The sequence below is a fragment of the Branchiostoma floridae genome, chromosome 2 (genome assembly GCF_000003815.2).
Source record: "Branchiostoma floridae strain S238N-H82 chromosome 2, Bfl_VNyyK, whole genome shotgun sequence".
Taxonomy (NCBI): domain Eukaryota; kingdom Metazoa; phylum Chordata; class Leptocardii; order Amphioxiformes; family Branchiostomatidae; genus Branchiostoma; species Branchiostoma floridae.
Window position 1 is genome coordinate 16,617,985 of NC_049980.1, and position 23,578 is coordinate 16,641,562.

Genomic DNA, 23,578 nt, shown 5'->3' on the forward strand with positions numbered 1-23,578 from the left:
ATGTCATTTGATTGGAGCCGACCTCTGTCGGTCACCTATCGCATATGTTCGCGATGCCGTTCATTAGTATGACTTAAATGGGCATTAAAGCTGAAATCTTGGTGCTTTAAGCCCTAACTTAAGAGAAAACTGGGTTTACTGACTTTCGGCTCATAGCTCCTTAACGCGGCGATCTTTTTTTCTTTCGGTGGTATGTAGTAATAGCCTATTAAAAGCACTACACATCTTTGCCGCGCTTATTCCAACTGCCCGCTTCTAGCGCCGACAATAAGATCCAGTTTGTGCTTTGCACTGTGTAAGAATGCATTCTTGCACACATTTGGGGCGCATTGTGCTTCTTAAGGGGCCGTTCACGGCGAAGTAGTTAAGAGTTTGGTGTCGGACGCGTTTGATTCTGAAAGTGTGAGATCTGGTCTACTGCTCCATGTCAAAATCTGGCACATTCTTCATTTTACTTACAAGCGACGAACTTAAAACGCGACCCCCTGCTGTTTTCCTTGAGCAACCTCTGACGTCACTCCGTGACGTCAGCGATGCCAACTTTTAAAGACGGTTTTCTACCGATGTGTAGCACCGAAACGACGAAGAGTGCACATACTTTCCCGGACAAGTTTATGGGCAGACTTTGCACCCCATTTTATCCGTTTTCAGAAAAGCGATGCCAGAAAAAAGCATGTTTTTAATGTTTCTGTATTATAACGCAGGTTCAATATGCATCTAGGCTTGATAGCCTCAAAATACAGTGTTTTTGACCTGACTTTAAACCGCTCCTGTGGGAAAAGTAACCATCGGAGACAAACCAAATTTGGATATATGGTAGATATGAACTTTTTAAGTAATAAAAATACATATTGAGAAAAAATGTCCCTCTTAAGGTTCCGGGTCGGAGTTCAAATCTGACCGGAGTTGGCGGAAGGGTGGTGTAATAGGCCGGAAGTGCGCTGTTGTCTCCCTAACTTTTGTTCCCTATGGCTTGGTGATCGTTATAGCTGAGCATAGATTTGTCGTATTTTCTGAAAAGCCCGTGGGTTGTATTGTTTTTGTGCGAGGAGTAGTTGGTCGGCCAGCGAAACCATTTTTGTATTAGTCCGCTGCAACGGTGATGCGGTTTTTTCGCCTGATGACCCAAATAGCGGCGTTTTTCATGCGATTTCGAAGAAATGACGTCATCGGAGATTGCAAAAAAGTTATCACATGGAATTTTTTTATTTTCATTTTACACAAACATGAAGAATTTAGCTTCTCTACCACGTAGGCCGTTATCCTGGGAAAATTCGTTTTTTCCAAGCAGCTTCGATCAAAAAAGTGTTAAAAAATGATAGTTTTCGGGTCCAAAATTAAAATTTTACTACATATTCTAACCAAAATAAAGAGGCAACAGACGGTACCAATAGGTTTGTCGGAAAGAGACAGTAAACGACTTTCCGCCATATTGATTAAGTTTCGCGTCCTACGTTTACTAGCGGAACTGTAGCCCTTCAGCCTGAGGCTGCCCGCCAACCTCCGAAATCGTAAAAGAAACTCCGGTCCGATACCTTAATAGGGCGGCGCTTGTACCTTATATGACGTCATAGATGACGTAATTTCGACGCATTTTAAAGTTTCCACGTTATATTGTGTAAAAACAAACACCGTTTTTCATTTTTCTAGTTAAAAAGTCAGCATATTCATGTACAGGCCCTAGGCGCCCCCCTCCCCCTTTTCACCCCCCCCCCCCTTAGAACTACCATTACGGGCAACTTTAATCGATTCTGGCGGGCAGAATTTTCCAAAATCATATCTTTCTCTATGTCATTTGATTGGAGCCGACCTCTGTCGTTCACCTATCGCATATGTTCGCGATGCCGTGCATTAGTATGACTTAAATGGGCATTAAAGCTGAAATCTTGGTGCTTTAAGCCTAACTTAAGGAGAGACTGGGTTTACTGACTTTCGGTTCATAGCTCCTTAACGCGGCGATCTTTTTTTCTTTCGGTGGTATGTAGTAATAGCCTATTAAAAGCACTACACATCTTTGCCGCGCTTATTCCAACTGCCCGCTTCTAGCGCCGACAATAAGATCCAGTTTGTGCTTTGCACTGTGTAAGAATGCATTCTTGCACACATTTGGGGCGCATTGTGCTTCTTAAGGGGCCGTTCACGGCGAAGTAGTTAAGAGTTTGGTGTCGGACGCGTTTGATTCTGAAAGTGTGAGATCTGGTCTACTGCTCCATGTCAAAATCTGGCACATTCTTCATTTTACTTACAAGCGACGAACTTAAAACGCGACCCCCTGCTGTTTTCCTTGAGCAACCTCTGACGTCACTCCGTGACGTCAGCGATGCCAACTTTTAAAGACGGTTTTCTACCGATGTGTAGCACCGAAACGACGGAGAGTGCACATACTTTCCCGGACAAGTTTATGGGCAGACTTTGCACCCCATTTATCCGTTTTCAGAAAAGCGATGTCAGAAAAAAGCATGTTTTTTAATGTTTCTGTATTAAAACGTACGTTCAATATGCATCTAGGCTTGATAGCCTCAAAATACAGTGTTTTTGACCTGACTTTAAACCGCTCCTGTGGGAAAAGTAACCATCGGAGACAAACCAAATTTGGATATATGGTAGATATGAACTTTTTAAGTAATAAAAATACATATTGAGAAAAAATGTCCCTCTTAAGGTTCCGGGTCGGAGTTCAAATCTGACCGGAGTTGGCGGAAGGGTGGTGTAATAGGCCGGAAGTGCGCTGTTGTCTCCCTAACTTTTGCTCCCTATGGCTTGGTGATCGTTATAGCTGAGCATAGATTTGTCGTATTTTCTGAAAAGCCCGTGGGTTGTATTGTTTTTGTGCGAGGAGTAGTTGGTCGGCCAGCGAAACCATTTTTGTATTAGTCCGCTGCAACGGTGATGCGGTTTTTTCGCCTGATGACCCAAATAGCGGCGTTTTTCATGCGATTTCGAAGAAATGACGTCATCGGAGATTGCAAAAAAGTTATCACATGGAATTTTTTTATTTTCATTTTACACAAACATGAAGAATTTAGCTTCTCTACCACGTAGGCCGTTATCCTGGGAAAATTCGTTTTTTCCAAGCAGCTTCGATCAAAAAAGTGTTAAAAAATGATAGTTTTCGGGTCCAAAATTAAAATTTTACTACATATTCTAACCAAAATAAAGAGGCAACAGACGGTACCAATAGGTTTGTCGGAAAGAGACAGTAAACGACTTTCCGCCATATTGATTAAGTTTCGCGTCCTACGTTTACTAGCGGAACTGTAGCCCTTCAGCCTGAGGCTGCCCGCCAACCTCCGAAATCGTAAAAGAAACTCCGGTCCGATACCTTAATAGGGCGGCGCTTGTACCTTATATGACGTCATAGATGACGTAATTTCGACGCATTTTAAAGTTTCCATCAGATGTCGTTATATTGTGTAAAAAGTAAACACCGTTTTTCATTTTCTAGTAAAAAGTCAGCAATCNACGCGTCCGACACCAAACTCTTAACTACTTCGCCGTGAACGGCCCCTTAAGAAGCACAATGCGCCCCAAATGTGTGCAAGAATGCATTCTTACACAGTGCAAAGCACAAACTGGATCTTATTGTCGGCGCTAGAAGCGGGCAGTTGGAATAAGCGCGGCAAAGATGTGTAGTGCTTTTAATAGGCTATTACTACATACCACCGAAAGAAAAAAAGATCGCCGCGTTAAGGAGCTATGAACCGAAAGTCAGTAAACCCAGTCTCTCCTTAAGTTAGGCTTAAAGCACCAAGATTTCAGCTTTAATGCCCATTTAAGTCATACTAATGCACGGCATCGCGAACATATGCGATAGGTGAACGACAGAGGTCGGCTCCAATCAAATGACATAGAGAAAGATATGATTTTGGAAAATTCTGCCCGCCAGAATCGATTAAAGTTGCCCGTAATGGTAGTTCTAAGGGGGGGGGGGGGGTGAAAAGGGGGAGGGGGGCGCCTAGGGCCTGTGCATGAATATGCTGACTTTTTAACTAGAAAAATGAAAAACGGTGTTTGTTTTTACACAATATAACGACATCTGATGGAAACTTTAAAATGCGTCGAAATTACGTCATCTATGACGTCATATAAGGTACAAGCGCCGCCCTATTAAGGTATCGGACCGGAGTTTCTTTTACGATTTCGGAGGTTGGCGGGCAGCCTCAGGCCGAAGGGCTACAGTTCCGCTAGTAAACGTAGGACGCGAAACTTAATCAATATGGCGGAAAGCCGTTTACTGTCTCTTTCCGACAAACCTATTGGTACCGTCTGTTGCCTCTCTATTTTGGTTAGAATATGTAGTAAAATTTTAATTTTGGACCCGAAAACTATCATTTTTTAACACTTTTTTGATCGAAGCTGCTTGGAAAAAACGAATTTTCCCAGGATAACGGCCTACGTGGTAGAGAAGCTAAATTCTTCATGTTTGTGCAAAATGAAAATAAAAAAATTCCATGTGATAACTTTTTTGCAATCTCCGATGACGTCATTTCTTCGAAATCGCATGAAAAACGCCGCTATTTGGGTCATCAGGCGAAAAAACCGCATCACCGTTGCAGCGGACTAATACAAAAATGGTTTCGCTGGCCGACCAACTACTCCTCGCACAAAAACAATACAACCCACGGGCTTTTCAGAAAATACGACAAATCTATGCTCAGCTATAACGATCACCAAGCCATAGGGAGCAAAAGTTAGGGAGACAACAGCGCACTTCCGGCCTATTACACCACCCTTCCGCCAACTCCGGTCAGATTTGAACTCCGACCCGGAACCTTAAGAGGGACATTTTTTCTCAATATGTATTTTTATTACTTAAAAAGTTCATATCTACCATATATCCAAATTTGGTTTGTCTCCGATGGTTACTTTTCCCACAGGAGCGGTTTAAAGTCAGGTCAAAAACACTGTATTTTGAGGCTATCAAGCCTAGATGCATATTGAACCTACGTTATAATACAGAAACATTAAAAAACATGCTTTTTTCTGACATCGCTTTTCTGAAAACGGATAAAATGGGGTGCAAAGTCTGCCCATAAACTTGTCCGGGAAAGTATGTGCACTCTCCGTCGTTTCGGTGCTACACATCGGTAGAAAACCGTCTTTAAAAGTTGGCATCGCTGACGTCACGGAGTGACGTCAGAGGTTGCTCAAGGAAAACAGCAGGGGGTCGCGTTTTAAGTTCGTCGCTTGTAAGTAAAATGAAGAATGTGCCAGATTTTGACATGGAGCAGTAGACCAGATCTCACACTTTCAGAATCAAACGCGTCCGACACCAAACTCTTAACTACTTCGCCGTGAACGGCCCCTTAAGAAGCACAATGCGCCCCAAATGTGTGCAAGAATGCATTCTTACACAGTGCAAAGCACAAACTGGATCTTATTGTCGGCGCTAGAAGCGGGCAGTTGGAATAAGCGCGGCAAAGATGTGTAGTGCTTTTAATAGGCTATTACTACATACCACCGAAAGAAAAAAAGATCGCCGCGTTAAGGAGCTATGAACCGAAAGTCAGTAAACCCAGTTTCTCCTTAAGTTAGGGCTTAAAGCACCAAGATTTCAGCTTTAATGCCCATTTAAGTCATACTAATGCACGGCATCGCGAACATATGCGATAGGTGAACGACAGAGGTCGGCTCCAATCAAATGACATAGAGAAAGATATGATTTTGGAAAATTCTGCCCGCCAGAATCGATTAAAGTTGCCCGTAATGGTAGTTCTAAGGGGGGGGGGGTGAAAAAGGGGGAGGGGGGCGCCTAGGGCCTGTACATGAATATGCTGACTTTTTAACTAGAAAAATGAAAAACGGTGTTTGTTTTTACACAATATAACGACATCTGATGGAAACTTTAAAATGCGTCGAAATTACGTCATCTATGACGTCATATAAGGTACAAGCGCCGCCCTATTAAGGTATCGGACCGGAGTTTCTTTTACGATTTCGGAGGTTGGCGGGCAGCCTCAGGCCGAAGGGCTACAGTTCCGCTAGTAAACGTAGGACGCGAAACTTAATCAATATGGCGGAAAGCCGTTTACTGTCTCTTTCCGACAAACCTATTGGTACCGTCTGTTGCCTCTCTATTTTGGTTAGAATATGTAGTAAAATTTTAATTTTGGACCCGAAAACTATCATTTTTTAACACTTTTTTGATCGAAGCTGCTTGGAAAAAACGAATTTTCCCAGGATAACGGCCTACGTGGTAGAGAAGCTAAATTCTTCATGTTTGTGTAAAATGAAAATAAAAAAATTCCATGTGATAACTTTTTTGCAATCTCCGATGACGTCATTTCTTCGAAATCGCATGAAAAACGCCGCTATTTGGGTCATCAGGCGAAAAAACCGCATCACCGTTGCAGCGGACTAATACAAAAATGGTTTCGCTGGCCGACCAACTACTCCTCGCACAAAAACAATACAACCCACGGGCTTTTCAGAAAATACGACAAATCTATGCTCAGCTATAACGATCACCAAGCCATAGGGAGCAAAAGTTAGGGAGACAACAGCGCACTTCCGGCCTATTACACCACCCTTCCGCCAACTCCGGTCAGATTTGAACTCCGACCCGGAACCTTATTAGCCGTCTTGCATTGCATCCAAGTTGGTTGCTCCTAATCTCCAAGTAGATACTTCGGTGCCATAAGATACTAGTACTATCAAAGCAGGCAAAGGAGTATAGCCGACCAAAGAGAGTCAGACGGGCATCGGAGACACACTAAGGCTTCACTCCTCTCATAGTCCTCTGGCAGCTTTTGATACTAGCTTATGCTACCGTAGTATCTGCTTTGAGATTAGGTTGCTCCATGGTTTTGCAGAAAGGTTTTTGTTTTTAGCCCAGGTATCTAGCGGACAGCCAAGTAAACATTGGCAGAAATTTGGACAAAAATAATGTTTTCACAAACTACACGCCCAATGCCAAAACTAACAATGTATTAGCATTTGTCTCTCACAAAGCAACAAAAGTAACGTTAGATGAGGCAATTTTTCATATGTGTTACAACGCTGTCCACAGATTATTGCAAACAATAATCATAAATGTATGGAATCATATCAGAGTTATGACATTTATTGCTATTTGCTACGATCTTTTCTCTTTGGGAACCGGCCTGAGGTATTGTTGAAATTACTGGTTTGGCAGAAAAATGACTAGTTACCAGGTAAATAAGTCGATCTGTGGGGAATAGTCTAATTGGAAACTTGTTATTTGGAGTAATTGACCCAATCGGAGACACAACTCATTCTACAAGCTTATGTCTACTCGTTGCCGGGGTGGAAAACATGCTTCAAATGTATTTGTGCAGCCTAAGACTCTACACGTAGAGGAGATATGCAGCGTTTATATATATATAGCTTAGAAAGCTCAACTACACCTCGCGGTGGTCTGACGCGATATGCCAAATCTGTGTCTTCCCTCGGTAGGGGCAAGAGAATCTGATATCGGCTACTACATCGTTACAACTTGTAAGTTATTCATGCAAAGTGCAGTGTCTATCTTTATCTTTCTAGCTTTCATACCACTCTCATCCTCTGTTCGGCGACCTGTATGCCTGCAGGGACAGAGATACACCACAATATCATTACCACTGCAATATCCCAGCCTTACCTAGGGGAGGCGAGCCGTAAGTTTGCTGATTTTCACTATTACGCACGAAAAAAGAACTGAATTGTTCCACCCAATGAAAGTTGGATAGCCAGGATACCAAAATCCTCCCACGGCATCAACATCAAATACCAACTACCACTGCGCAACAGTCCACTCATATAAGGCCTCGCCAAGCACAAGTTGGTGCTCACGTATTCCTCCACGGCCACGATTGAATCTGAATGAAAAGATTTTAATTTGATAAACATCACTTTGAAAAGTTTTGACGCATTATATAGTGGTGGAAGAATTGATCCTTGAGGATCGTTTGAGTATTGGTGTGGAATGATGCTTGGTCTAACGAGACGTTGTTAAGGATTCGGTGCAGCGTGTCTGAAATCCCACCAGGAGCTGACCCAAGCCTACCAGGAAATCTTTCGGCTCAGTGGTCAATTTCCTGCCCAAAATAGGATAGATGGTTGCTGTCGAATGAGCTGCAGTACAGGTAATTTTGAATGATCGATGGCGAAACAGTCTGGTAATTTTGAAGCCGCCCGAAGATAAGGTATAAACTAAGTAACAGCCATTCTTTGCGCCAGTGGCGTTACCCTGCACGCCAACCCCCCGTAATGTCTCTGTTCGTCTTTTCGGGGATGCTGGGAGATTCTACAAGATCAATTATCCTTTTAGACATTAGATTTCGCCCCGGAAAAGACACTTATCATTTGGTTCCACATCAACGACAAGGGCTTTGCCCGACCGCACAGTCAATTAATTCAAAATTCTTTACCAAACTTGTGGGGATACGATATGGTGACGCAGAATTAAGCTTAGCAATGATAGATTGCTCGCGGCCAAACATTTCCTTCCACGAACTGTTTTAATCAACTATGTCATTAATTTGTTAATTGGGTAATGACTGAATGATTCCATATGTGTAAGTATTATTGTCAGCTTAAATCTAGCTCAAACGTCAGTCAAGGGTTAAGTCATCCAGCGCTTTGCTAAAACGCACGGAGTACAAATACCGTGAACAGACATATACTGTACATCTATCATTCAAAAGAAGACGAGTTTATATCCCTGAAGTAGAAGCACTATCATCCCGTCTTTCCGGAAGCCAGCTGCCCGTATGCTGCTGGGTTCAGGTATCCATCGGCGCCCTGACGCCTTACCAGTGACGTCTGACTTTGTGCGAAACAACCTGCCCACAATTCAGGTGCTCCCTCATGGCTTAACTTGACACAAGGTCATAGAATACATAAAGACGGTTTAAAGTTGAAAGATTTCATAGCTTCCCCATGTCTGCTGGTGTCAGATGCTTCAAGAGACGAGGGATAGTGGAATTACTTCATGAATATCGCTGTATAGAAGGTAGAATGTGGACGATGGAGGTGGAATAATTTTACCAGTTGAATGGAGGATTTTCCAGGAAGCCCGGAAGTCAGTGAACAGAAAATAATTATAATTCTAAAGTCGTTGAGAGGTGGGTAAGTGAGGATAAAAAAGAACAGGGTGAGTCCGTGCCCAGACAGATATCTGCAGCTGATGTAATAAACAAACCCAGAACAGTTTTCCCCGGCGTGAAACATTCCTGGAACTGTTACAATATTCACACCAGAAGATCTCGTAGTGTCACCCCAACATGAACCTCTGATCTTATCAATGCAATTTCACGGCGATGTAGTTTTGGTGTTGCAAATCTTATCTCGAGATAATGCCCATGTTATATCATCACATTGTCAACTTGTTCACATAAGAATGGTTTGTAAGGACAGATTTTGCTTAAATTGTTGGAACGCAGAGACAGACAGACGGAGGGGTGTCCCTGTAGACCAACTGGTAGCTAGCAGGCTCACGATTGAGCTCCGAGTTCTATTTAGGCCCCAGTTCAATCCTGGGAAAGGCATCTCGGTTGGGGCTGTACCTGAAAGATACGTAAAATGGGGATCCCTTGCTAGAAGAGGTACATTGAGCACGTGTTAAGGGACCGGAGGGTCTACTACCCCCCCCCCCCGAAAAAAACGCTATTAAATCTCATACTAAAACAGCCAGGATACTTGCTACCCTACATGTATGTGCCACTAAGCATCGTCGAGGTCTGAACGAACGAACAAACAAACAAACAGACAGACGGATGAACACACAAATACACTCAGTATGCATGGGAAATTGCCACTTTTATTCAGTGACGCATTAATAGTCTGTGTACCGCTAAATCGATTAATTGTTCCCATTTTTAGACGTACATGTACAACATTGATGTAATCTCCAATGACAGTAAATCTGCCCTCTTCAATGATTTTGAAAAGTTGAGACTAAGCTGTGCGACCTGGGAGAGTTAATTTTGTGTGATAGGTCATAGAGGCATGGCTTGAAAATAGTCTACGTTTGGGGCTTCCGTGCCCTTGATGGACCAATCTAGTTGAACACCTGAACCGCGTCCGGCATTATAAGTAATGACTATGGAATGGCTGGCTTAGGATGTAAGGTGACCACGCTGTCATGAATATTTGGATGTCACCTTTCGATGACCTTCTTTATTCACATTCAAGGAGGAGTCCCAGGAGACATATCTAACTGTTTACAAATACGTAAATTCGTGTACGCCAACTAATGATTAGAATTTAGAGTCTGTAGTATAAACAATACTTTAAACGTAACAAGTACTTTTATGTAAGCTAATCCATTTGTACCCACGTCTTTTTGTTTGTATAGTTGATCATGACTTTAAGACAGTAGCCGTCCTTTTGCCGTAACTAACCAGATATCACGATGTACATCGCACATTATACCGATATCGCAGTACCTTGTGAAAGTAAACTGAGTATGAAGGCATACGGTTAAACAATATAAGGTATCCAACACCTCTTCTTTGTACATCTGCTGATTCTCAGGCGGGGCGTGTGAGTCGTCTGGCTGACCCTGTTCACGTTATGTGTGCTCACTCAACATCCAACGGCGTGAAGGTCATACAAATTTCGGCTGATGTTCAACTGCAGTACCGACAATTCGCCATGGATTGTCGGGGTAATGAGGCGTTGGGTGCAGGGTGATAAGGTGACGGGGAGGAGAGAATAGACTGAGAAAATGAACGGTGTATTGTTAATTATTAGTGTATCTTGGTATGCAACATATTCATGTTAACAGGATGGAACAGACGAGCAGTTTTAAAAAGACCAGGTATAAAAAGCCAGTGTTACTGTCCTTGGTGCTGAAGGACTACTTGCTGGGTTACAGACCATGCACAGCTTTTCCTCGGAACGATTTCACCTTATGGCCCCATCCCCGGCCATGGCATCGTCCACTAATAGCTGAGAACATGACATCGCCCATAACGGCTGTGACACCCCCTCCCAGCAATAGCATCGTCCACTAACAGCTGTAATCCACCCATTACGTGATAAACAAGCTATAATACCATCTGTTGGTAAGCCGACATAGTGCCTTACCGAATAGACCGCTGCAATCAACAATATGCCGACGTGGATGCGTCAATCCGTGACTTAAGAAAGTAGAACCAGCGGTGCTTCTTCCTGTTATCATAGGGTATAAAGGCGCGAAGACCTTGGCATCGTGAAGACAATATGAGTATGGAGGTGTCATATGTGGCCTCTTATCGTCATTTCATCTTTTCCCCAAGGGCTGCGACCGCGCGCTACCTGCCACTAAGTGAACAACGATCTAAAAGATTGCTCAACGAATTTAAGATCGATTTTTTACACATTCTTGTGCTTTGTAGTCTTTTGAATTATACTTTTATATCTTGTATCATATTGGGACACATAACTGCCGCTTGCTGCTGTTTGGTCGCTCAGCAGAGGCTCAGTGGCCGTTAGTGGAAAGGGGCCTGAAATCCGTGGATAACCAATGTAACATCTTTTGAAAAAGAACAAAAATGAGCGTCTGATTTTAACATTAGGAGCGTTCTCTTAACATTTTGTTCTTTCGAGTGAGTGAAACAATTACAAAACTACTCAAAGTGAATCACAGAGCATTATATTGCGCGTAACGCGTGAAAAAGTGGACCCTCATACGGAATAGGCAAAGACAAATACTCATCGTGGCTGGATCATTCATTTTATATGCTACAAATTTAGCAACAAGTGCGGTAAGTAATTTTGCGGTGAATAGGTCGATATACATGATTGGTACTTGTTGGGAACGAGACCTGCATTCGCCGTTTCTTCCCGTGGGACGAGATCAACACTCTTTGATCGATCGTGCCGTCATATCCGCTTCCGGGCAAAGGCCCTATATCATTCCATTACGCTGATGTGATTGGCTGGGGCTCCCCAGCACCCCTGATTTACAAAACCTTTACGCTGTCACTGTCCGTCTCAGCAGTATTCCTGGTTTTGAAAACTACAGGAAACATCTATCTTTGCTATTTTTCTTCACGTAAGAAATATTTCTATGTCCGATGCTGGTGATACGGAGAGAAGCATATCATTTGTCCCGCACTTCCACTTTATTCCTGTTCCGAGCACATTAGCATCAAGCGCTCTCCCATCGTCCATTTGTCTCAGATTAATCCCTTAATGACATCTCGGTCAAATAATGAATTGTCTCCTTTTTTCGGAATTTTACAGTGGGCAAGAAACTAAAATGGCTGCCATGTATTCGTGAGCTGTTGCGTAAAAGTACCCTGATGGCTTAGGGATACTTTAGGACTGTGTTTTAGTCGTCTGCTCAGTTTCAACGAGAGAATGACAAGTCTGTAAGAACGAGAATCGTGCTGGTGCCTCATCTTTTTTATTCACCTTCCCTATTCCATAGAATGTACCTTAGAGTGGTAGTCTGGTTGATCAGTCCTCTCTGAAAATCCCAAGCATACTGACAAGAGAATAACGAAGTCGTACTATAAGATGTATGTTCATGACAAACCAGGACCCAGCAGAGTTATGACCCCCGACCCGGGTACTGTCTACAATCGTCCCAGACGGACTATCCTGGCGCATGATAAACTCCTATAGCCCTTGGAAAACAAGACTTTCCTGCGGGGGAAGGTTGATGATGCCAAGGACGCAAAGTAAGGTTCATGATTAGGAATGAAAAAAAATTGCATCACCAGAGGAGCTCTCCATAGAATACGACATTATTCAAAGGATAAAGTGGACACTGAATCACTTCGGTATGCCTCTCATCTACTTTTCTCTATATATTTGTGCAGTCATTAGACCCGCCTATCAATATGGCCACGCGTGTTACCACGCATGTACAGTCGTTGGAATTTATATTGATTCGAATGCTTATCGACGTAAACGACGATCCCCTTGAGGCGCCATATAGGTCATTATGTCTGCATGTCACAAAGGTCAAACAAATAAACCAATAACAAAAAATAATTACATTTGCAGACTTCAAAATTCAAGCACTGTTTCAACTGTCGACGTGTCAAGAGGTGTGGTTTACCTTTCCATTAATTTATTTTGTATACACATACATATCACACTTGTCATAATCGTCGGTAATAAAGTCTATCATCATAAAGACTAGAGATTGGTGGAACAGACGAGTAGTTAAGGATCAGACAAAAACCGCCCAGTAGTGCTGTCCCTGGTGCTGAAACACTACTCGCTGGGTCACAGACCACAGTTGCTCCTTTTCGGAGCGTTTTTGCTTTGATAAAGATATAAAGAACTCCTGATAAAAAAAACCGAGATGTTTATATCCACACAGTTTTCTTTGTAAATTGCTTTGAAAATGATTACAACACACCCACACATGTCCTTCAAACATTTCACTGCTGAAGTAAATAGTGCACTTCACTTGTCTCCACAGGAGGTCGCCCTTTTCTCGGGGGAATAGATGGAATTTTCACGCTTTGTGCTTTTAATGAATTCTGACCTTCAGTTGGGTGAAAGTGAGCGAATGACATTTCAAAAATTATTATCCACTACGTGCCCATACCTAATTCTGTCGGCTGTGGAGCGGGCTAAGGCTCGCCAGCGGTTTTAGTCTGGTAAGGATTTGCCCGTGATTCGGCATTCTGTATGAAGACAGTGCGCCTTATTGCACATCACCGGCGCTGACATTTGAGAGCAAGCCCCAGCCTAATTTATCCGTTTGAGAAGGGGGAGAATCCGGCTGAGCGTCAGGTCTGTGTTGTTGGTGTGTCTGCCACCACCGAGGGACTCTGTGCCCGTGACCGACACCCCCGTGTGGGACGTACAGCGGGACGGCCGGCTAAAGTGTTTCACCGCATCAACAGGCAGACCTTCCTGCCCTCCTAACTAAACTGCTTTTCAGCGGCGTCGGGAGGCGCTCGTCAGATTTCCACGCACGTCAGCTCGGAGCGGCGCGCAGATCCCGGCGCCTCGGGCGTGTGTTAACGGTGCATATGCAGGCGTACTGCTGATAGGACATCGCCACCTCCGTCAGAATGCGCTGATACTGCCGGTACGGCTCTGCTAGATGTACAGACACACACGGAGCCAGGTGCACAGGGCGGCAGTTCACTCTGCGAGGAATGCCGTCAAGACTGCTCTACACTATAACTCATACTGTAGGCGGCTTGCAAGGCAAGGAGCGCCTCCAAATGTAGAAATTGGCTGGTGCAAGAAACCTCCGTACCACCGCTGTTACCGGACCGCCCAACGTAAGTCTATGTTATAGTGCTGTCCTAGTTTCTCCCTAAAAGAGTAATAGACGAATATTTTACATCAATCTGCACAAACCTGTATAGCGGGGGCTGCCAGAGTTGTCCAAAGGTAAAAGGCCTTATATGATATAGTTTCAAAATGAAAACGGTTTTGTTGGCACCAAATTCATTGATGAAATCTTTTTATGGGTATGTTCTCCGTTTTCCATCTCATCTTAATAAGATGTGTAGCAGTGGACGGATTCCGTAGAGAAGTGCTTGGCGCACCTACTATTCAGTTTTTGTGTGGAGTGTAGTCTTGTTTAGAGTGAAGCTGTAAATATTATTCATATTACATTTTAACAATGCAAGGAATCTATTTAGTCCGAAGAATGTCAGTCTCATACGATCAACTATTCCATGCGATTACCTCTGCCTTCACAAACATACTAAAACAAAACATCCATGGGCCAATGTATCAAACAACTGTCTTAACAGTGAGTCTGCGTAATTTTTCAAAACAAAACTACCGTATGATCATCACATGTACAAGAGCGACATTACACGATTGTTCAAGCCCCTGAAAGCAGTGGCACACTATGTCTGTTAGATGCAATTCCGACGTACCGTATACTGAATATAGCGAGATTTCGCCGAGACTTGAGATCGCGTATTGAGTGGATTCATAAATAAGCGAGAGAGCGCCTCCTCCAGAAATAACTCGTCTGTTTATCAAGCCCGTGTTGACGCTAAGTCATATCGGCGTGCGGTTAGTCACGGTTTAATTAAGGCATCACATAACGGTGTGCACACAGCTAATCCTGGTGTCTGCGCACCGACTCGCACCGGTCTGATCTGCAGGTGTGGTGCTGATAGTCTGTACCAAACTAGCCTGGCTATAGACAGACTACATTGTACGAGTATTTACAGACCTGTGTGCGTCCACCACAGGGCTTCATTTGCCAGGCAAAGGGGGAAATGTGACATCCTGCAGACTGAGTGTCCTGGCCAATTTTCTACTTATATTTGCCGAATTCTACACTCCATACCCGCCGTAAAAGGCCTGGTGGCGGGTATGTTGTTGGTTTGGCAGTCGAGGCCGCAGAGGTGTCAGACGCGACAAGAGCTCCTGCACTAAACCATTTGCCGGTGCCGTGCGCTGTGGAGTTTACCTGCTGCTGAGTGGTAAAACCTTTCTCCAGGCGCAGATTTAGTGAGTCGTGTGGTAAAATGAATCGATCTCAGTATTTGTAACACGACCCACGCTTTACAGGTATTGATTTGAAAGTCGATAATTATACATATATTTAATCGCGCAAGCTGCAACAAGGTGAATAATAGAAAACATGCGTCGGTATGTTGCCTACGTCCTTTTCACCGTCTTCGCATTTCTCCAATCTTTGAGAGTTACTTTGGGAATAGTGGATTTTTCTCCTATCCCATATTGCTGTGATTTTATCCATCCATTTTGTTCTTGCACGTCCTCGATAGTTTTCCCAGAGATGAGATGCGGTCGCTTCTTCGCTTTCTCCGCCAGGAAGTGGCACCGAGTCAGCCTCCACTCGAGGGTTAAGTGCCGGGGTAATCAAGATACATCTTGCACGGAGTTGGCCCGCTAAAACAGTCTGAAATGGTTGCGTTGCGTGAAAAATTCATTTTCCGGTGGCACAGAGACCTGTGACAGACGAGCTAGCTAGGATGTCGCTGTTGTTATGGTGCTGCCAGAATGTCTAACTCATGGCAGAAGTTTAGTCAGTATTGAACTTGATAACGAGTTGTCTGGGAGGCGTACTCAAGATAACGACAACTTGAGGTTTAAAGAGAAGGACGTTGGTTTGATGGTGCCGTTGCCATGGTGACGAGTATTCGGCTTAGGTGAAGCGATTATCTTGACAGAGCAGTCCGCGAATTGCACTGCTGGGATCAAAACAGACAAATTACTGAACTCCAGCCCAGTCCCAGTAAACACCATTACGGCGTGCCTGGCGCGTGTCTATCACGGATAAACACAGTCAGGCAGAGGACGAATGGGAGGATTACCCATCGTGATATGCAGGCAGTGTTGCATGCTACAAATATGTCAATTTATGTACATGTAATATGCAAAATTAATTCTTCATGTGTAATTAAGAATTTCAAATCGATTTTCTTAATTCAGTGTTACTATTTACAGCCATAGTTAAAGAAGTGTATGGCTGCAGGTTTCTTGTTTTTTTTTTCAATAAACAATTTGATTGATTGATTGATTGATTGGCTGTTTGCTTGATCTATTGATAACAATTGTTTGAGTCATTGGCAATTCAGACCCTTGCCGGATTTATTCCAATTCTCTTGTTGCGAACGTGAGAATAAAAATATGGCTGACGTTTTGATATTCATGTACCTAATGAATATATAGTGTTGTTTTCAAATCTTATTTTTTTTAAATTAATACGATATGCTATAATTTTACTCTGAATACGCAATTCGCGTGCTTCTATATGGAAAAGGAGTGTGTTGCTTTGATGTATATATTCAGAAATAGCGTAGGAGTGATCGCCCTTCTGGAGCCGCTACATGACGTTTGCCCTTTGTGTGGGTCGGAATGTGCCAAATGTCAAAACAGGTGTTGGGCTAAAACAAACCTCAGTCACTCTCTATATATATATCATAGAATATTCTAGACTAGTATAATAGTCTGAAGACGCTCGAGTCATTTATAAGATTTCGCGTCATGGCTCCATGGTAGAAAAGTGAGTGAGTGATCCCTGTTGGACTTACTAGTATCTATACGTTGAAGATGCTGTTATACTGTTGATAGCAATATTTAGGGACTCATTGAGTCATAACTGCACACTTGTAACCATATAGTTGGTGCTGGGCTCCAGAACCAACCACCTTATTTTCGTTACTAAGTTGGTCCAGGCTAAATGGGGAAGCGGGAGGCATAAGAATATCGATACAGTTTAGCAATAACCAAGCTAGTTTACGGCCAACGCCAAATACAGAACGTCGTCCCATTTCTGGGGACAAGTGCACTTCACTCAGTGCAGGCATGTACAGGGTCATTAACTGCACTTTTATAGACAGTGTTCTCCCTAGGGTGATGTAACATGTACCTTATAGACCGTTGCTATCACCAGGGAACAACTCATTGATTTTGTACGCAATGTCGTAATATTCCCACCATAACAAAATAATCCTCCCATCACCGTGAAGGTATTTCCATACCAGGTCACCGGAGACTATCAGTTTTATAACATATCTTAAGATCATTATTTTTTCCATAGCGTCACCACTACCGTTAACCTTGAATGCCCCCTGCTTATTGTGATCTACCATGGTCATTCCCTTCGGCTACATCCAATATTCGCATTTCTTCCTCGCCATACGTTAATCTATTGTGGCTGGGTAATGAAACCACCTGAAGCGGAGCGTAAAACCGCCTTACAAGCGCCAGAGCTCGTAAATATTTCCCGCCATGGCGCGCGGCTTCTGGTTGGTTTATCGCTCTAAAAGCATTGTATCACAGACTTAAGTGCGCTTCAGCTGGCGTTCATTTTCTAATCTCCCATATAGGGTCACCTTCGGGCAGTAATAAAACGTGAAGATTCACTGGTATGACGGAAATAGCGACTTAGGGTCAACTATACGTCTCAGAGATCTCACAGGCGTTTTCTTGCAAACCTTGAAAGTTGGCGATATTGCCCCCCGTTCTTCACTACCACTGCACACCTAAGTTCGGCGGTCATTGCCCTGTTATGCGGTCTGCCTCAGCTGACCTGACTGGCATCTCACGGTCGGGGTCAGGGGATCAACGTTCAATTTCTCGCCTGTACAAGGAGCACGAGACGTGCATGTGGTGCTGCGGTACGGTAATGAGCTGTGCGACTCGTGTCGATAGCGGAGGGATATCCTCACACACTACTAGTAGTAATGATGTCTGATGTCTTGATTTGCTCCTTCAGTATTGATGTGTCACTTCTCCTTTTTCGTTTCTTTCCAAAACTTATCCATCATCATCATCCTCTGGTTTCTGCATCTGCAGTTGTTGAAACAGCCTGCAGCTGCAGTCAGTCTTTCTTCATCTTCTTCGACTGCGTGTTGCGTGTTGCGAGCTCCAGTAGCTCTCGGAATTTCTTTTCTGTTATAGGAGGGCTTCAGCCTCTTTGCTTTATGTCTGCTTTCAGCATGCTAAGTACAATGTTCTACTTCACATGGCGCCGTGCTGCTGCAAACGGGATACATGGCGATATTTTAGCCGTGACATATCTATTGTATTAAAACTGCCCCTTCTCCAAGTTCAAGGAATTGGAAAAGACAATAACACAACCTATCAGGGTTACACTAAGCCCCGGACTCATGACCAGGACAAGGAGAATGTCTATAGGTGTCCAGAAAGGCAAAGGGGATCCTCACCCGCCACATAATCCGGTCAACCTTGCGGATATTTGATTTGGACAACAGTCCACAATAGATCTGGCAGGGTCCCTTGGCTCCTTTTAGTCGGGCCGTAATTGTTGCACAGATTTTTCTTGACGGCCCATAACTTCATTATTTCCAATATCGGAGTCCGCCATCTTGAAACCCCAGCGATGCCGGCGCCAACTGCCCTCTCCCATCGCTCTTGCTATACCAAATATACCATGTAGTTCTGGTGTTCATCCGTTTAGCAATCTTTTTGGTCAAGGACTCTACATGACGGATGGGAGCTGTTATCATTGCAGACCTCTCTTTGCAAAAATTCGTTAAAGGCCGTTTGTTATCTTCTGATTTTGCATATACCGAGTCTCTATGGTCAATACCGGAGGGACCAGACAGTCTCATCACCGCACATTTAGTGTGCCATGAATACTTATCTTCTACTTAGCAATAACATAACGATTTGTAGTTGATTAAACGGTTGCTTAGTGTTATATAATGTCTACCTTGGCTATTGCATAAATCCGTCAATATCACCGTCTCTTGTCGCTTATAGATTTCAAAACAAATGACATGTTGTATTCTTTCGCAAATGTGGTCCCCGTTTGCCTATTTCTAGCACTATGAGGGTATGACAATTTCTGATAATCAACATCGCCCCGCCGGTACGCCGTGACGTGTCTGGTAATACTGAAAGCAGGTCGTGGTTTGTGATGCTTGGATGTCAGCTTCAATCAGAGCAGGCATAGACTCTACCCTATGACTACGTGAGACTCATGTTAAAGTGGGGACCACACAAAGCATCGTTTGATGATTTAAAGAGACATTTGGAGCCAACTACGAACGATCGATAGACAGTTAAGAGAAGGCCTTATGCGCTGTATTAGTGGCGGGAAATCCCTGAACCTGGGCTGAATAAAAGATTATGGAATAATTTCCCCTCAATTTCATCCATTTTCAATAAAATGTTTTGATTAGTTCTGTGATGCATCGTTCCTTTAAAACCGCGCACACCCACCGGTAAGCTATTAAAGGCCATAGACGACAGTCTTATCTGAAAATGAAGTATATGAATCACGACGGCAATATTTTCACGTTACACCTGTTCAGCTAGGAGCTGCCAGTTGATGACGATGTAATTGATCTTCAAATTCGTGCGAATTTGTCGATAATAGGCGCCATTTTTCTAAATCAAGAGGCACTACCGCGAGCAGCATACAAATCCGTCCCATGCATCTAGAAGTATTCTTCTCCTTATGTCCGGGACCAGCAAATATCTCTGACAACGCTGTGCATTCTCACTGTTCTATCGTTTGGCACACCTGTCAATTTGAATCATTTGCAGATCAACTTTCTGGTCATTGAACTCGTGCGCAGAATGGAAGGGACTTTTCTTTCACTTAAGCTTCACTTGATTGGAATTCTTCTCATCCAGCCAGACTGCTATATCTGTCTGATCTCTTAGGAGTAGCTCAACTCGCGCAAAGAGGCGGTGCTGTGTGATAGCGTTGATGGGGAGAACAGACTTAAGCCTGGCGAGTTATTGGATGAGATGCTTTAGGAGTAGAGAAGCGCTAGCGGCATAGCGATGGGACTGGTGCACGGCGCCTTACAGTACTAGTTTAGCTTGCCACTCACTCACTCACTCACTCACTCACTCACTCACTCACTCACTCACTCACTCACTCACTCACACACTCACTCACTCACTCACTCACACACTCACTCACTCACTCACTCACTCATTTACGTTCTTGAGTTACGCTTTTCGTCAGTCAGCAGAATACCAAACCTGGTCCACCAATGCCTACTCTCCTTCATTGAGGTAATGACAATGTATCTTCAGGTTTTCCAAATAGACCACACTGCGCTGCTTTCCCGGAACAGATGCCACGCCCAGCGACCCGCTTCAGTGCCAGCGCACCGCCGGTTTATCACATTATCAGTGAAAAATGCGCCAGGATAAGATATCCAGCATGGAATAATATAAAGCTTTGTCATAATCGGCGGTGTTGAGATAACTCATGGCGGGAGAAACAACAGCGAGGCGGCATAATGGATGTGTTTGTGGGAGGCATTGGAGGGATCCAAATACCACCCATCGCATCTGAGCAGCTCTAAAGCAATGATGTATAGGCGTGTAGCAAATTAAGACGGCAGAATAAGCTTAAAACGTTTCTGAAAAAAAAGCAAGACTCGTCTTCGGTGGGCTGCCGACCTTTCATGACAAACGAAGACGAAGGGCCTCTCTTGTGAGCTATAGAGGATGTTTCAGGGCATTACTCACAAGTACCAGTGACATAAATATCACCCTGAGGGAAAGTCCTGCAACTACCTCCTGCCAGTTAGTCGGCTGGACGCAATGTCATAGAAAAAAAGGTAAAACCTTTCTAAGCGTCTGTTCGGTGCAGTAATTCTGTACTCAGCTTGATTATTGTCAGTTACGAAATGTCCATCATCATCAACAACCCGTAGCCGAGCAGTGTATGCAGATGCCACACCCAAGGACCAGTACCTCAACAGTCCTGCATTTGCAGTGCATAGAATCAAACGTCTATTCTCAATTTAAGGTTTTCTTGGAGTTTTGTCTTCAAACATTGTCAGCCTTTCACATACACTCAGCAGAGCCAGAAAAATTACTTCAAAACGCTACCCAGAAACGAGTCCTATGGAACTAAATCACGGCTACTCTAGAGTAAGAGATCAGCTCCCCCAAGCCAAACACACCATTAGCCATGGTACCAGGCAATCACTGGATCCATTCGTTAGCTGGGTCTCCCGATGTGCAGGAGGCACTGGAGAGCTCTAGACTTCATACTGTCAAACAAATCATCCCTCCATGTGACGTCACAGCCACAGGAAAACATCGGTTGTACCTTGCACAAGATTAGGGCTGGTACTTTGTTGAGAGTGGGGAGGTTGTCGGTGTATGGTGAAAGAAACTGGGTGTTACATATGTAAAAGAGCTTGTCTAAATATCATGTTTGTTGGCAATGTCTGCCAGTTGGAGGATAGATGGATTGTAGCTATGAGAAAACGTGTACAGAATAACGCGGATATCTATTCTCATATTATGTGATTGCGCTTTGACAAAGTGGAGAGGTACATATAGTTTTCTGACGTGGTACTGTGACGTAAGACGTAAGGTAGATGTAGACAGCCCAGCACAGATCTTCAAGATGTCGACAGCTCGAGAGCTAACGGCAGTGGGAGGAAAATACACTTCTTGGCTCTCTTTGCTATTCGAGTTAGGAATAAAAAAAACGAGTTAGAAACAAAAGCAGTTCTCAGACTTCTCTATGCTATCTAGACAGCTCAATGTACAGTTTGACTTCCCTGTCTGAGAGAGCATGATAAATGACGTACCCTTGGGCAGACCAAATTACCATCTACATGCAGCTAAATTGTAATTACATTACGTGGCACATATTCTTCTTTATTTGTGTCACCAATATGGGATGATCTAAGGAGCGGAGGAGGAACGCGGGTCAGCGCTTAGTTTTCCGTGCACCTGACAGGTCATCTGTGTGGCATAATTCTACGTGTCACAAAATGGAAATGTGTACTAGCGCAGTAGAAGCCGTTTAATTGCACAACCATTTTGCCAGTGTATTTCGTGCAATTATCCGGGTTGTGCAACAATGGGAAGTTATCCAGCTGAACAGCACTTGTTTGGGATTTGGGGATTCCTTGCAATAGAAGTGTGCGGTAATTCGCTGTGCAATTAACTGGCTTCTACTGTAACTGTATCTCAAAAATTGGCCTCACACGGCGGAAAGCCGTTGATGAGCTTAAAGTTGAATGGCGGTGCCCATCTTATGATTAGGTCACATCTCCAAGACATGGCCCGACTGGGCTGTTTTGAGTGACGAAAAATAAAAAATACATACCTAGAAATAGACACAAATTATGTCCATGACTCGTTTTTATTACGTTCTGTGTATTTTGGCGTCTTCTATATCATTCGTTTTTGCCCGACTGGGGCCCGGTTTGGAAATATGACGCCATTGTACCAGACGGCAATTGCTGAGCAGCCATACAGCGACCAGCATTGACATTGGATTTATGTTATTTCACGGTTAGACTGGTGCACGTTGTAAAAGTATGATTTCAAAACACAATAAAACACACACAACGCGTGGATCGTTCTTTATCTACGGATTTCGTTGAATGATCATTTTCCGGTCCTTGGGCGGTCTCAGTTCGGTTGCGGCGCCTCTTGCAACAAGGGGGTGTTACCCCTGTTCTCTGCAATAGAAGGAACATAGAATGAACTTCTACATTTTATTACTTAGAGAGTGCTGAATGAATGTCGCTGTTGTCTGTGATGGGGAGACTTGATACCAAAGGCGGATAGCAAAATGAAGAGGTGCTTTTTTCTCGCCAACATTCTTCATTCCCACAGGCAAAGAGATTGTATTTATGTTTTATACCAAGCATTCTTTTGATTTTTAGAATTTTTCTTTGGTATTTCGATGTTATTATGCAACCCTTAGAGCATTTCAGTTCCTGTAAAAAAGATACCGAAATTCCAAAGCCCTGTCGTCTGCTGAACATTTGTCATGCAGCTCGAAAATGTACCTGGCCGCACATGAGCCATAAGTCGCATGGAGGTCTGCTGGCGTGTGTCCAAGTAGGCGCGACAAGACGTCTGGATCCGGGCCGCAACTCAGGCCCTCATCAAACAGTATAGAAGACGCACCATTCCGACCCTTAATACACGACAAAATTATACATACATGTAACCAATTGTTACAAACTGCCCATAGCTAGTAGGCTTAAGGCAATGGCAGCTGGAATTACAGCGATTCCCGCACGGTTTTATATCCCTTTTAGAAGCAGTTATATTGAGCGTCGCAACAATCGTGCATCTCCGTGGTTAAGGCAGGCACTGTAAGAATACGTGAGGATTACCCAGACAGGGGGATATTAAAGTCTTCTCAGACGAAAGAACGTTCATAGAATTTAATCTGTGTGATAGGTGTCACCACGTTTATAAGAGTACCCTGATCAGT

General features: G+C 43.7%; 1 protein-coding gene across 1 annotated transcript in view; it reads left to right on the forward strand.

Annotated features, from left to right (window-relative positions):
• The first annotated feature begins 13,398 nt into the window (after window positions 1-13,398).
• The window catches only part of LOC118410639, a 32,948-nt gene continuing 22,768 nt past the window's right edge, over window positions 13,399-23,578 (forward strand). The window contains exon 1 of the mRNA XM_035812424.1: window positions 13,399-14,180. The gene's annotated coding sequence lies outside the window, so the exon portion shown is untranslated. The remainder of the gene's footprint in view (window positions 14,181-23,578) is intronic.